At 41.1% G+C, this 13,269-nt stretch overlaps 1 pseudogene; it reads left to right on the top strand.

Moving 5' to 3' along the window:
* The first annotated feature begins 5,741 nt into the window (after positions 1-5,741).
* On the top strand, positions 5,742-6,407 carry LOC115280753 (annotated as a pseudogene).
* The last annotated feature ends 6,862 nt before the right edge of the window (positions 6,408-13,269 follow it).

Below are 13,269 nucleotides of genomic sequence, written 5' to 3'. Positions count from 1 at the left end.
TTTGTATCTATCCTGCGTGAAGTTAGCTCAGTTCCTTGAATAGGTTTATGATTTGGGCCAAATTTCTAAAGTTTTCAGACATTTTCCTTCAAACATTTCAATACTTCTTTCTCTTTGTTCTCTTTCTGGGATGCCAATAACAGATGTCAGCTCTTTTGTTATCATACTACAGGTTTCTGAGACTTCACTCACTTTTCTTTCAGTCTATTTTCTCTCTGTTGTTCATAACAAAGCTGTAGTGATCAAGACAGAACAGTACTGGCACAAAAAGAGACACACAGATTAATGGAAGAGAACAGAAAACTGAGAAATGAACCCACAGCTATATGGTCAACTAGTTTTTGACAAAGCAGGAAAGAGTATCCAATGGACAAAGACAGTCTCTTCAACAAATGCTGTTGGGAAAACTGGAAAGCAGCATGTAAAGGAATGAATCTGGACCCCTTTCTTACATGAGACACAAAAATAAACTCAAAATAGATGAAAGACCTAAATGTGAGACAGGAAACCATCAGAATCCTAGAGGGGAACACAGGCAGTATCCTCTTTAACATTGGCTGTAGCAACTTCTTACTAGACTTGTCTCCTGAGGCAAGGGAAACAAAAGCAAAAAATAAACTATTGGGACATCGTCAAGATAAAAAGCTCCTGCACAGTGAAGGAAACCATTGGCAAAACTAAAAGGCAACCTATGGAATGGGAGAAGACACTTGGCAAATAACATATCTGATAAAAAGTTAGCATCCAAAATTTAGGAGGAACTTCTAAAACTCAGCACCTAGAAACCAAATAATCCAGTTAAAAAATGGGAGGAAGACATGAAGAGACATTATTCTCTGTTATTTAAATTGGGTAAATCGTATTGGTATATCCTCAAGTCTACTGGTTCGATCCTCTGTCATTTCTGCTCCCCCATTAAACTCATCCAGTGAATTTTTTAAATTTAAAAAAATGTTTATTTATTTTTAAGACAGAGAGAGAGCATGAGAGAGAGCAGGGGAGGGTCAGAGAGAACAGGAGACACAAAATCTGAAGAAGGCTCCAGGCTCTGAGCTGTCAGCACACAGCCTGACTCAGGGCTCAAACCCATGGGCCAGGAGATCATGACTTGAGCCAAAGTTGGAAGCTTAACCAACTGAGCCACCCAGGTGCCCCTCATTCAATGAATTTTTAATTCAGTTATTTTATTTTTAAGTTTATCATTTCTACTTTGTTCTTTTTATAACTTTTCTCTCCTGCTGAGATTTTGTACTTTTTCATTTGTTTCAAAAGAGTTCCTAATCACTTGATGAAGCATTTTTAATCTAGCTGCTTGAAAATCCTTGCCAGACAATTTGGATTAATCTTCGTGTTAATATCTTTGATGGCCCTTTTCTCATTCAACTTGTGATGTTCTTGTTTCATGATATGAGGAGTGATTTTTTATTGCATCTTGAACATTTTGGATATATTATGAGGCTCTGGATTCTATTTAATCTTCCTTTTTTAAGCAGGAAGTCCTCTTATTTTGAAGTCATGTGAGGGCTGGGTGTATTATTGGCTCAGACCTCACTGACATCACCTCCAACAGATGAAGCAATGACTTCCGTCACATCACCTTGTTGCAGATAGATGTGGAAGACATCCAGTCTCTTCCTCAGCCCATCCACATCTTTCTTGCAAAAGTGATGCACCGACTCAATCCAACTTATTCTCTCAAAGTGGGAGTGGAAGTTCAGCTCCCTGTTGATGTGATGGGGGTGAGGGCTGCAAGGCAGGGCGGGGCTGAAATACCATTTTGTGGAAGGGGTAGACGTTCAGCTCCCTACTGGTTCCTACTCATGAAATGTGGGAGTAAAGTGTCAATGAGCTCCACCTCTCAGCACCTCATTCTACCTGTTGATGCCAGGAGAGAGGCGGGGAAGGGGTGACAGCTCAGAAGACAGGTGCAGAAAGCCTAGTGTTGGGTAGCCCTGCCTCATTCAGCCTCCTTGCTGTGGGTTGAAGGGGAAGCTCAGCTCTCCGTTAAACCCGCTGACCTCCAGAATCAGGGAGAGTGGAGCACAGACTAGCTCCCATTTACTTTGCCTTATTGAGTCTCAATGTTGCTAGATTATGGAGTGGAGATTCAGATTGCCATTAGACTTGGCCAAATCCTGTTATGTGATCCCTCCCCACCAGTGCTCTCTGTTCGGGAAAGGGCTGAAATCACTCTGAGATAATTCAGTGTTGGGACTTTATGGGGACAATTCGGAAATACAGAGTTATTAAGAGAGGCTCTCTCTTTGTGCTGGACTTGAGGTTGGTGAGAGTAGACCCAGAAACTATGGAGAGTGCTACCTAAGGATTTAAAGAGAATTTAGACCCCTTTGGCTTTCCCATACAGTAAACACAGTGGTTAGGTACATATAACTGATTTCAAAATGTAGCTCAATTATGAGACTTTGATCACAACATATTTCTAAGTAAAATGGGAATAATAAAAGTACATCCCCTACAGGTTTATTTCAAACATTTAATGAAGTAATCCACAGAAAGCAAGTTCAACCAACGTTTGGCATGTTGTGAGTTCTCACTAAATGGACACAATGATGACTAATTGATTGTTAATGGCACAACAATGTTTTCTCCTTTTCTTTTATCTTTCATAGGACTGAGCTCACAGTAAATGCTTAATAAATATGCCAGCACCAGCCAATGTATCAGGAACGAGCAGATTAAATCCTGCTAACACAATTTTCTATCCCATCACAAGACTTGTTTTAATGTAAAGATTAGAGCTGGCTGACCAACTGCATCCTCACCATCTGCTGTCCTCAAACATAACAGTACTGTTTCATCCACATTTGTCTCTCCAGGGATTCCGTATCAAACACAATTTCCCATGAGCCTGACATCCTTATAATTGCACAGAGTAAAAACTCCTTGTCCACAATAATGCAGAAACTCTTTCCTCCCTCCTCTAGTCTACCAGTTTCTTCTTGTCACTTTTTAAAAATAACCACAGTAGGGACACCTGGGTGGCTCAGTTGGTTAAGAATCTGACTTCAGCTCATGTCATGATCTCATGGTGCATGGGTTCAAGCCCTGCATCGGGCCCTGTTCTGACAGCTCAGAGCCTGGAGCCTGCTTCAGATACTGTGTCTCTGTCTCTCTCTGCCCTCCCCTACTTGTGCTCTGTCTCTCTCCGTCTCTTAAACAAATGAATAACTGTTAAAAAAAAAGTTTTTAAATAGCCACAGTAGAACCTGGATTTGAGGAATAAAAGTTGTAAAGAATAGAATACAGAGAAGTGTCAGATGACACTGATATTAATATTGAATTTATGGAGTCATATTAGGGTTTTCAAGATGATGCCATGGTGAGAAATGCAGACAGATTAATGTACTCTACACTCACCCACTGGCACAGTAAGAACCATCCTGCCAAATTGCCAGAACCTCAAGCAAGGAGGCTATAAAGTGAGTTTTATCTGAAGGGAACCACATTCAAAGAGTTTTTCTTATTCCAAATTCTAATTGTCAACATCATTGGGGAAAAAATGGCCTGGGATTTACCTCTAGCGCATTCACCACAGCCTAGTTGGATCTTTTCATTCTGCTTTGGGAATAGGTATGAGTATATCTAAAATGATACTTTTTGCTGTGTCACTGAACCTTGAGATCTCGTGGAATTTCTTTTTCTCCTATGCTAAGCTCCCATCAATCTGTTTTGTGGCAGTCCTTACCCCCATTCCTACTCTTCTCTATCTTGCCTTTATAATCCCAAGAGTGGTATTCTCAACAGAGGGCAATTCGGCCACTCCCAAGGGGGACATTTGGCAATTACAAGAAATGTTCCTGACTATCACAACCCGAAGAAGACTGAGGAGGTGCAAGCCAGTGTTATTGGCATCCAGGGATAAAGGCCAGAGATGTTCCTAGATATCCTACAATGCACAGGACATTCTCTCTCCCCCAACAAAGTATCTGGCCTAAAATGTCAATAATGTCAAAGTGAGGAACCCTGATCTAGAGGCTGGAAAACAAGATCGTATTTCCAAGATATCTTTGCAGCTAGAGTTCCACAAGGGCTCAACTGGAAAGCAGAAGGGAGATCCATGGGACCACGGCTGTAATGCCCTCCTGAAAACTCACTGGCAGGGGTGTGTCATTCTTCTGCCAAGTGGTTCTGGGTCTGCTCTCTGACCCCTAGACCCTGAGAGGCAAGTATTAGCAGCATCAAGGTTTCCACTGGAAGTATCCCATGACTTATTTGCTCCTACTTGCATAGCATTCAACTTTGTTTCTCTGGCCCTCCAACACATTCTTGCAAGTGACTTAATGGCCTATAATAAATCCTTTTCTGCTTAAACTAGTTAGAGTGCATTATTTGGTCTGCAATTAAGGATCCTAAGTAATACAGTAAGTGATTATAGGCAATCAATCTTCAAGAAGATGGGAATGTGAGATTGATTATAGTTTAAAATCAATGCAAATTTAGTTAGTATTGGAATGTAGGCATTGGAGGACCAAGTGGCTGTTGCTACATGGGAAGTGGATTGGTATTGTGGATTAAAGATGGTCACAGACTTTTTGTCACTCGTCTGTACCTTCCCTTTCCCTTGAACATAGGCCATCCCTGTCAGAGAATAGAAAAAGACAAAATTAATCCTTGTAACTCACATCAGCGTCAGGGCTTTAGATCTGTAGTACCTGCCATTATCACTGTGAACACTCCGTTTTGGGACTCAGTTGCCATGCTGTGGGGAAGCCCAAGCAGCCATGAAGACAGGCTCCAGAGAGTAGAACCACAATTTCCTTAGCTGACGACCCCACCCAAATCTCTAACCAACATCCAGCATTAACTACCAGCCATTTTTGTTCTCTGTATTGGATGTCCCAGGCCCTGTTGTCTTTCTGATGCTTGTCATCTTAGCTGTCACCACTAAATACAGTCAATCCACAAAACTGTGAGAGGTAACCACTAAGCTATTGCTTTAAGTCACTAAGTTTTGAAGTGTTTTGTTACACAGCAATAGATAACCAAAATAATTGGTTACCTCCAACTGTACTGGCAAGTTTAAAAAATAAAATGACAAGTTGAGGATTTAAATTCTCTACTCAAGACATATCCAGGGAGTCATTTTCTGTGATTAACTTAAAAGAAAGTGGCTACAAAAATCAGATGCCAGGTCCAATTCTGTGGGCTGCCCAAAATTCAACATAGATGGAATCAACAGCCTGACTGGATCTCTGGTGTACAAGTTAGAGCACTGATTTGGAAAGAATAGGGTGTTGAGAATAAAAATGGTGACATCTGAGAAAATTTGAATGATTCTGAAGACATCTAGCCTCCCAAATCTGCCAACAGAAATTTATTGCCAATGGAAGGAGCCCCTCTTTCTCCATCTGATGAAGCTGGTCTTCTCCAGTAGAACAATCAAGAAAGATATCATCTAAGGTAGTTATCATCACAGAAATACCAATTATTCCCCTGCCTCAATGTACTATCTCTCAGAGGCTCCAGGCCTAAAACTAGAGTCAGATCACAACATGCCCTGGGGCATCAGTTACAGAGTAACTGAGAGAAGAAAGAGCATACTCAAAGAACTATGAGATTTTGCTAAATTGTATCAGCCAAACTTGGGCAACATATGTGAGAAGATCACAGACTGAAGAGACAGTAACATATTTCTGAATGAAGCTAAATTTAGTGTTATGAGTTTATTTACCAAAATGGGCTCATGACTCTATTTTCTAGTTATTGTAGCATGTGGCACCATGAGCAAAAACGTCTTCCATGACACCCTGTACAAGGTGGTAAGGAAAGTCCTTCACAGGAACCAGTGCCAATGCCTGAAGCTTTTCAAGATGGTGGAGCTGCAGATCACCTTGAAGAGTAATGTGCAATGTGTGCATTGTCCTTAGAAGGACAAATGCTTCTTGGGCACAGTCAGGCTTAAATCTACTCCCCACTGCAAGTTCCCACCATATGTGTTTTGGGGGACCAGCAGCTCTGTGATGAGGCCAAGGCTGTGAATATTCCCCACATGGACATTGAAGAAATTCAACTGGAATAAAAAAAATTAGTGAAGAAGCTGATCAAGAAGTATGATGCCCTTCTGGCTTCAGGATCTTTGATTAAGGAGATCCCACAAATCCTGGGCCCATGTTGAATAAGGCTGTTAAGTTCCCTTCCTTGCTGATCCGCAATGAGGACATGGTGACCAATGTAGATGAAGTGAAGTCCATGATCAAATTCCAGATGAAGAAGGTGCTGTGTCTGGTGGTGGCCATTGGCCATCGAAGATGACAGATAATGAGCCTGTGTACAATATCCACTCAGCTGTCAATTTCCTGGTGTTGTTGCTCAGGAAGACTTGGAGGAATGTCCAGGCTTTATACATTAAGAGCAGCATCATGGGCAAGCCCCAGGTCCTCTACTAAGGCACAGCTTAATAAATCCTAGTGCTACCCCTATTTGTCTGCTGCTGACTAGGGAGAGGGAAGTGTTCTGTGAGCTGATGTTGCATGCCAGAGCACTGTGCTGATGACTGCAGTTTCTGGTACTCAGTGATGGATAGTCATTTTCTCTCTACTGCAAATCAGGAAGTATATTCTATTCATCTTCAAAACCACACAGTCATATTTAGATCTCTTGGATACTAATACCAGGTAACAGTATGGTTTCTAACCAGGATTAGAGTTTTTCTGATAACCTGAAGAGGGAGGCTGGGATCCCAGCCTCAACTGTCCCCACTGATTGCTAGTGGAAAGAGGGGTAAGACTTTCACATTGCACACATTGACTCAGCCCTTGGCAGCGTGCTTAACCTGCACCTTGAAGTTGCTTTTCTTTATGCCATGGGTTCTTTTCGTGGGCATTTTGTTCGGTTTTATCCCTTTTAGTTGTGAGTTTGGGCTCTCGGTCTGTAGGGATCACAAGGAACGTTCCAAATGGAGACTGGGTTCCTAGATTCTTCAGATGGGAGTGGCCCACAACCCTGAGAAATTGAACTAGTGTTTGCTTATCTGATCCCATATTGAATACCCTATGTTCAGGGTAGTAATTTCCTGTGTGAGAAGTTTAGGAAAACACAAGTCAGAGACATGTACGATATTGTAATCCATTGTCCCTGTTTTCTAGGGGAGCTTAGCAAATGGGTAGAATCAGGTTGTGGAAACTTCTAGGCCTTTTGCCCTCCAGATAGGCTCTGCCCCTTTCCTGACCTGAGACCCTTTCCTGTTGGAGTTCTTGCCTCCAACACCAAGTACTGTAAAGCTGGTGTTTGGTGTGGTAGGAAATACCTGGGATTTAACCTTTTGACTTGACTCTTCTTGACTGGACTCTGGTAAGGTAACCAGTTCATCCCTCCATCTTTTAATACGGCTGAAAGTCTATTTCAAACCATGAATAAAAATGTTGCACTTTCTCAAAACAAGCCTGAACTATGAAGAATACAAGGTTTTGACCACAAATAAATAATAAATAAATAAATAAATAAATAAATAAAATTTTTAAAAAATGAATGAAATCCAAGGGCTCACTTAGGCATCTTGGAGTGGTTCTAAGTGACTGATAAAAATCTTGACTCAGTGGTGGACAACTGACTTTATAAATAAGGTCAATAGTCATGCAATTCCTTAATACAATGTAGGGAGAAAAGAGGTAAGGAGAAAAGAATGTTGGAGTAAATTTGTTGTAATCCATCTACTCACCCACCTTTGAGAGGGTTCAAAAACACTCTCTTACCAAAGCATTCAGAAAGAACTACTTTGATGAGGGGGATGACAAAATCCTTGAAAATCACTCTAGTGGCTGTACTCTAAGCTAGAAGTGAAAATTCTAGGTGCTGCCATTGAAAAAGGTTTTCTGATTTCAGTGGTGTTGTTAAGCTGGCACAAACACCAGAGGCAAAGTGAGTGTGCTAGGCCACATGGTTGAAAAGACAATCTGAATGGTTTAATCCCTCCGGGTCTCTATCCTGTGGTCTTTAAGACAGTTACCTAAGGTCCAACTTGATCCATATCTTGAAGAGCTCCAACTGGTAAATAGAAGCTTGACTTGCATCAGCATGACAAAGGATCATGGTCTGATCCAATTCTGAGCCCTTGATCTCAGAACTGAGCCAGAATTCCTTGAAAAAAAGGACAAACTTAGTACCCCTCCTGCCCCCCCCCCCCAAGCAGAGCACCTGCAATAATATCACAAGTGTGTGTTTCAAATAATCTTCCTCAAAGGAAACAGTGGCCCTGTGCCATGGTAACTGCGGTAGAAAATGAGAGATATACAGATTTATGGCAACATTAGACTGCATTATTCTGAGTTATCAGTAATTCCTGGGACCTCATAACAAAATTGTGGACAAAGGTCAAAATGGAGCTGATGGTAGCAGTTTAGGCCTGAACCACCTAACAGTGGTTCAGTGGCTACATGAACCCATGTTATTTCTTTCCCTTGTTCCTGAGTTCAAACAAAGGGAAGCTCCTGGAGCTTTCCTCCATACACAAATAGTAAACTAAAGACAATAATAGTTCCTATAAAAGTACAAAGATTAATGCTACTAACCAAGACTTGGAAAATCAACCCTATCACAATCCCATTTTGTTTGCCTATGTATTCTGTGCAGAAGATGGATGGGTCTTGGAAAATTATAGTGGCTTATTCTAAGCTTAATTAGGTTTGACTTAAATTGCAGCTAGTATTCCAGATGTGGTCTTCTTAGTGAAGCAAATCAATACAGCCTCTGGCACCTAGCATGCAGATACTGATCTGTCTAATGCATTTTTCTCTATTTTGATTCACAGAAAATACTAGAAGTAATAGTTAAGTAACTGTAAGGCTGCCAATTTAGAGAGAGTCCAGAACAAGAGAAGGTTTTCCAAATTGCCCAACACAGCCCTTTGGCTTTTGTGATACCTCCGATCCAATGATGTTTGATTTGTAATTGATCAAGTTGCTAAATGAGGCTTGCAGAAAGAAGTGTTAGGAGGATCATAGTTGCAAACCTTAGAGATTGGGAGGAAAGCCATGTTCTTTTCTCTTTTTAAGAAACAACTCTTTCTATGAGGCAACTACTGGCTCAGTCAGTTAAGTGTCTGACTCTCGATTTTGTCTCAGGTCATAATCTCAGAATTGTGAGCTCGAGCCCCATGTTGGACTCCATGCTGGCACAGAAACTTCTTCAAATTCTCTCTCTCTCTTTCTTTTGCAAGCCCTTCCCCTCCTTCTCGCACGCTCTCTCTCTTTCTCTTTCTAAAAAATGGGAGAAAGTATTAAAAAATAAAAAATAAATTAAAAAAATTTTTAAAGCCCAGCTCTTTTTCAACATACGTGAATGCCAAGAATCCATAAACACTGACCTGTTCACCATGAAGTGGGAGTTGTCTAATCCACTAAGCCATAAATTCAGGCAGGCTCTTCATCAGTGCATCATCAAGGAGATATGATATGAGCATAAATAGGCTCGAGCAAATCTTTAAGTTATTTACCAGAGGCTCATACTTCCAGCATAGTTATTCCTGCCACATTTTAGTCCCAAACTCCTGAGAGTCTGTATATCAGAGGAGGAAAGTCAAACCTGATTTATGGTACCAGTGAGAAATGGAATACCATGCCACTTCAGCCTCACTCAGGAATGGCCTTGAAGGACAATGGAGAAAGGGAGAACTTTCCAATAGGTGGGATTTTAAGTGGTTAGTCTTGCAATGCAAGGTCCAAACATTTGGAAGAATAAGATTAGATGATTGGTAACAAGATCTGAATGAAGGATGAGCAACTCTAAAGGGGCTCAACATAAGGGAATAGTGGCAGGCACCCAGGTGGCTCAGTCAGCTAAGCATCCAACTCTTGATCTTAGCTCATGTCTTCATCTCAGTCATGAGTTCAAGCCCTGCATTGGGCTCCATGCTGGGCGTTGAGCTTAGTTAAAAAGAGAGAGAGAGAAGAAAGAGTAGTTGATCCAACATGAGTGCTCAGAAAAGGGACTCATTGTATAGGAAGTTCTCAATAATCGTGTTGCAAATTATACCTCTGTGGATGTCTGTTAATGTCTTTCCAAACATTCTTTTGGGACTAGGTTCATGGACAATGTGATCATGGTGGCAAAGAAAGAGTGATATGTAGGTTTAATAACAAAATTAATTCTGGCCATCACATTGCTCAGTGCACCAGTCTTACATTTTTGCATCATTGTCTGTGGACCAAATTGCTATCTGGTAGCAACTGATTATATTGGACATGAAGGGACAGAATTTATCTTTACTGGAATAGATACTCATTCTCTACATGGTTGTGTATCCCTTGTTCACCATACCTGTCACAGTCCCACTAGGCATGGAATCACTAAATGCTTTGTTCAAGATCATGCCATAATATACAGTCCCATCTTTTCATTGTATAGCAAAAGGAATTAGGAAGTATCTAATGTTCATGGGGTTTACTTTTTCCATGTACTCCATCATCCATAAATAGTTGGTCTTACAAAGTGTGACAACGCTACTGGAGACATTTTGAGAGGTCAAGTAACAACCAATAGCTTGTAATATATGCTCTGAGCAAGTCAGACACCAATATTCTTCCTAGAGTGGATTCATTCCTCTTATAGCCAGAATATAAGGGAGCAGGAAACACAAATGGGAGAGTTGGTGGCTCCTCTGACTATTGCAACTAATAATAAATGACCTAAAAATATTTCCTTTTTATTTACATAGTTCTGGATTTTGCTGATTTAGGAGGTCTTCTTCTACAATTGTTCATATGAAGCTGAGACTTTGTATTGGCCACTTCATGGTCCTCAAAAGGAAGTGTTGGCTAAGACGATCAGCCTTTGCTATGAAGAGGCTTTCTGCCACGTAATGGAAGTGAGGGAAAGTAATAGGGGAATCCAAGGGATCCTGATGCTGCCTTTCCAATGATAAAAATAAATGAAGGATTCCAGAACCACCAAATTGGTAATACTACCAAACCCCTAGAAATGAATGACCCACCAGATGAACCTCAACAAGATGGACACTGACTAAAGCAAAGTGAATATGGACTTGGATGTAGAGGAAAGGAGTTTTGAATGTGAGTGCCCTTTTTCCCTTGGCACATCACCAGGACTGGGTGATAACACATCTAAAATGTTTGCATTATATCTTTAATTAGTAATGTTGCTGTTTGGTAATGAGGTTAAGCATCTTTTCATATGTTTATTGGCCATTTGGATTCCCTCTTCTCTAAATAACTCTATTGAGGTATTTGTCCATTGTGTTAAGTTGATGGTGCCCAAAATGCAATCTACAAAATCACAAGATCAATACTCTTTTAGGAAAATCTGTAGCATACATATAACATATATATGTAAATGTTGTGTCAGCAAAGTAACATAAATTGGTTACTACCTATAATACTCTAAGAAGGTCTTTAGAAGTCCAGACTTTTACCTCAGATAATGGAACATGACATGGAGAATGAAAAAGTTGGTTGACTTGCTCAGAAGTCTATAACCTCCCTTCCCCCTCCCCCTCAACAGAGCATACCTGAGAAGAATTGGCAACCCCCAAAAAGCCCAGTGGAGAAGAGAAAGTTTTGTTCATTTCAAATGGGAAAATATTATGGAAAATGTGAACTGAAAATAATGAAGAGAAAAGGAAGAGGCTGCAACTTTAAATAATAATGAGTCAACAACACAAGGCTGTACTGCCCGGGCTTTGAGTCAAGGGCAGGAGTGAATCAGAGCTTTAAAAGGTCACCCTTCACCCACCTTTCCTGTGCCTCCCAGGCTGTTCACTGCTTTTAACTATGGTGGGGGCATCTCACCACCCACATCAGGCAGACCATATCATCACTCCTTTGCTTTTCCATAGCACAGCTAAAAGGTAGACTGCCTGTGTGGTCCCATAGCTGACAAGAAGCACAGAGTCCCAGGAGAAAAGAATTTGTAATGACTGTGAGAGCCTGGCCCACTCCCTCCTACAGCCGTCAAGCCTTTTTCTTACATTGTCTAGGCTGATATACCCACATGCTACTCTTAAAGGTAAAGATGATTTTACTGATCCACTCCTCAATAGAGTTGTTGAGACATACAACCCATCCTACATGAGTTGATGAGACATAATCAGAGAACATTAAACATGGTGGAAAGTTAGAAACCAACAAGGCCAATACATAGCATGTACATGCATATACCAACTCTCTTGTCCTCTATCTATGGCAGACATCACCAATCAATCACAGAACTCTTTCCTTTTGAGCTTGGTCACAGCTCTAAAATTCTCCTGTATTCAAAGCTCCTTAAAAACAGACCCAAGGTGCTATGTGAAATTAACAAAGTTTCCTCCCTGACCAACCTTTATCTAGAGATGATAAAGGCAAGGTTCAGATGGGAAAATTGGTTGTTTAATAGCATAAAAGAAGCAAGCCCCAGAGCCAGGCAGAGTGGGGGCAGGGCGAGTGTTGGAAAAGGAAACGAAATTCAATTTATTGAGTGCATTTGTGCTACATCAGTTGAGGCACTGTGCTCGCAGCTGTGCACGTTATCTTGGAACAGAATTCAGGTCCTGGGAGTGTGCTGAATCAGTTATTCTCTTGATCAGCGCCCTTTATTGACAATAGCACAGGTACACATGACAAAGTGCCAAGATCATGGCTATCACTGTGGCCAGGGGCTCAGTGGTCTTAACTAGGTCATGGGTGCAGTGTGATGAAAGCCACAGTCTTGCTATTCTTACCTCAGGCTCTAATCAGACACTTTCCTTTAACATTATGACTTTGGATCATGCCCAGAAAGCATGGCACTCTTAAAGGCATCTGCCATGCCTTACCAGTTGACAACCTCAGCCTCGTACAAGAACCATTTGCTTGGCACAGAAAAACTTGCTCCAGAACCACAGTGTATTAGTAGGAAGTACTGAGCTTTTCCACCATAGCCAAGCATTACCCTTGTCACAAAAGGGGCCAAGAAAGAAAACGAGAAGCTCAGTATAACCTATTTCCTCTACCAGATACCATTTAATCCTCCATGACATATCCCATTACTACTACTATCACCATTGCCACTGGGCATGACAATGGCATAGATATGAAATGACATCATTGCCACCATAATGGTACTAAAATTATGTAACCAATCGGCACTGTACTCCTTTGCTATGCCATAAAATTTATTTGGCATTTGTCAGTTCCTCAGGGATCTCAGAGAGAGTGATTTGGGGAAACACATTCAACAGCAAATGATCAAAAAGCATTTTCATATAATGCAGAAACTCTTTGAGTTCAGACAGATGTGGGTTCATGTTCTGGCTCTGTCCCTTAATTATGTGACTTT

Source organism: Suricata suricatta, chromosome 16 (assembly GCF_006229205.1).
Source record: "Suricata suricatta isolate VVHF042 chromosome 16, meerkat_22Aug2017_6uvM2_HiC, whole genome shotgun sequence".
In the NCBI taxonomy this organism is placed as follows: Eukaryota; Metazoa; Chordata; class Mammalia; order Carnivora; family Herpestidae; genus Suricata; species Suricata suricatta.
This window is presented reverse-complemented; position numbering and strand designations above follow the sequence as displayed.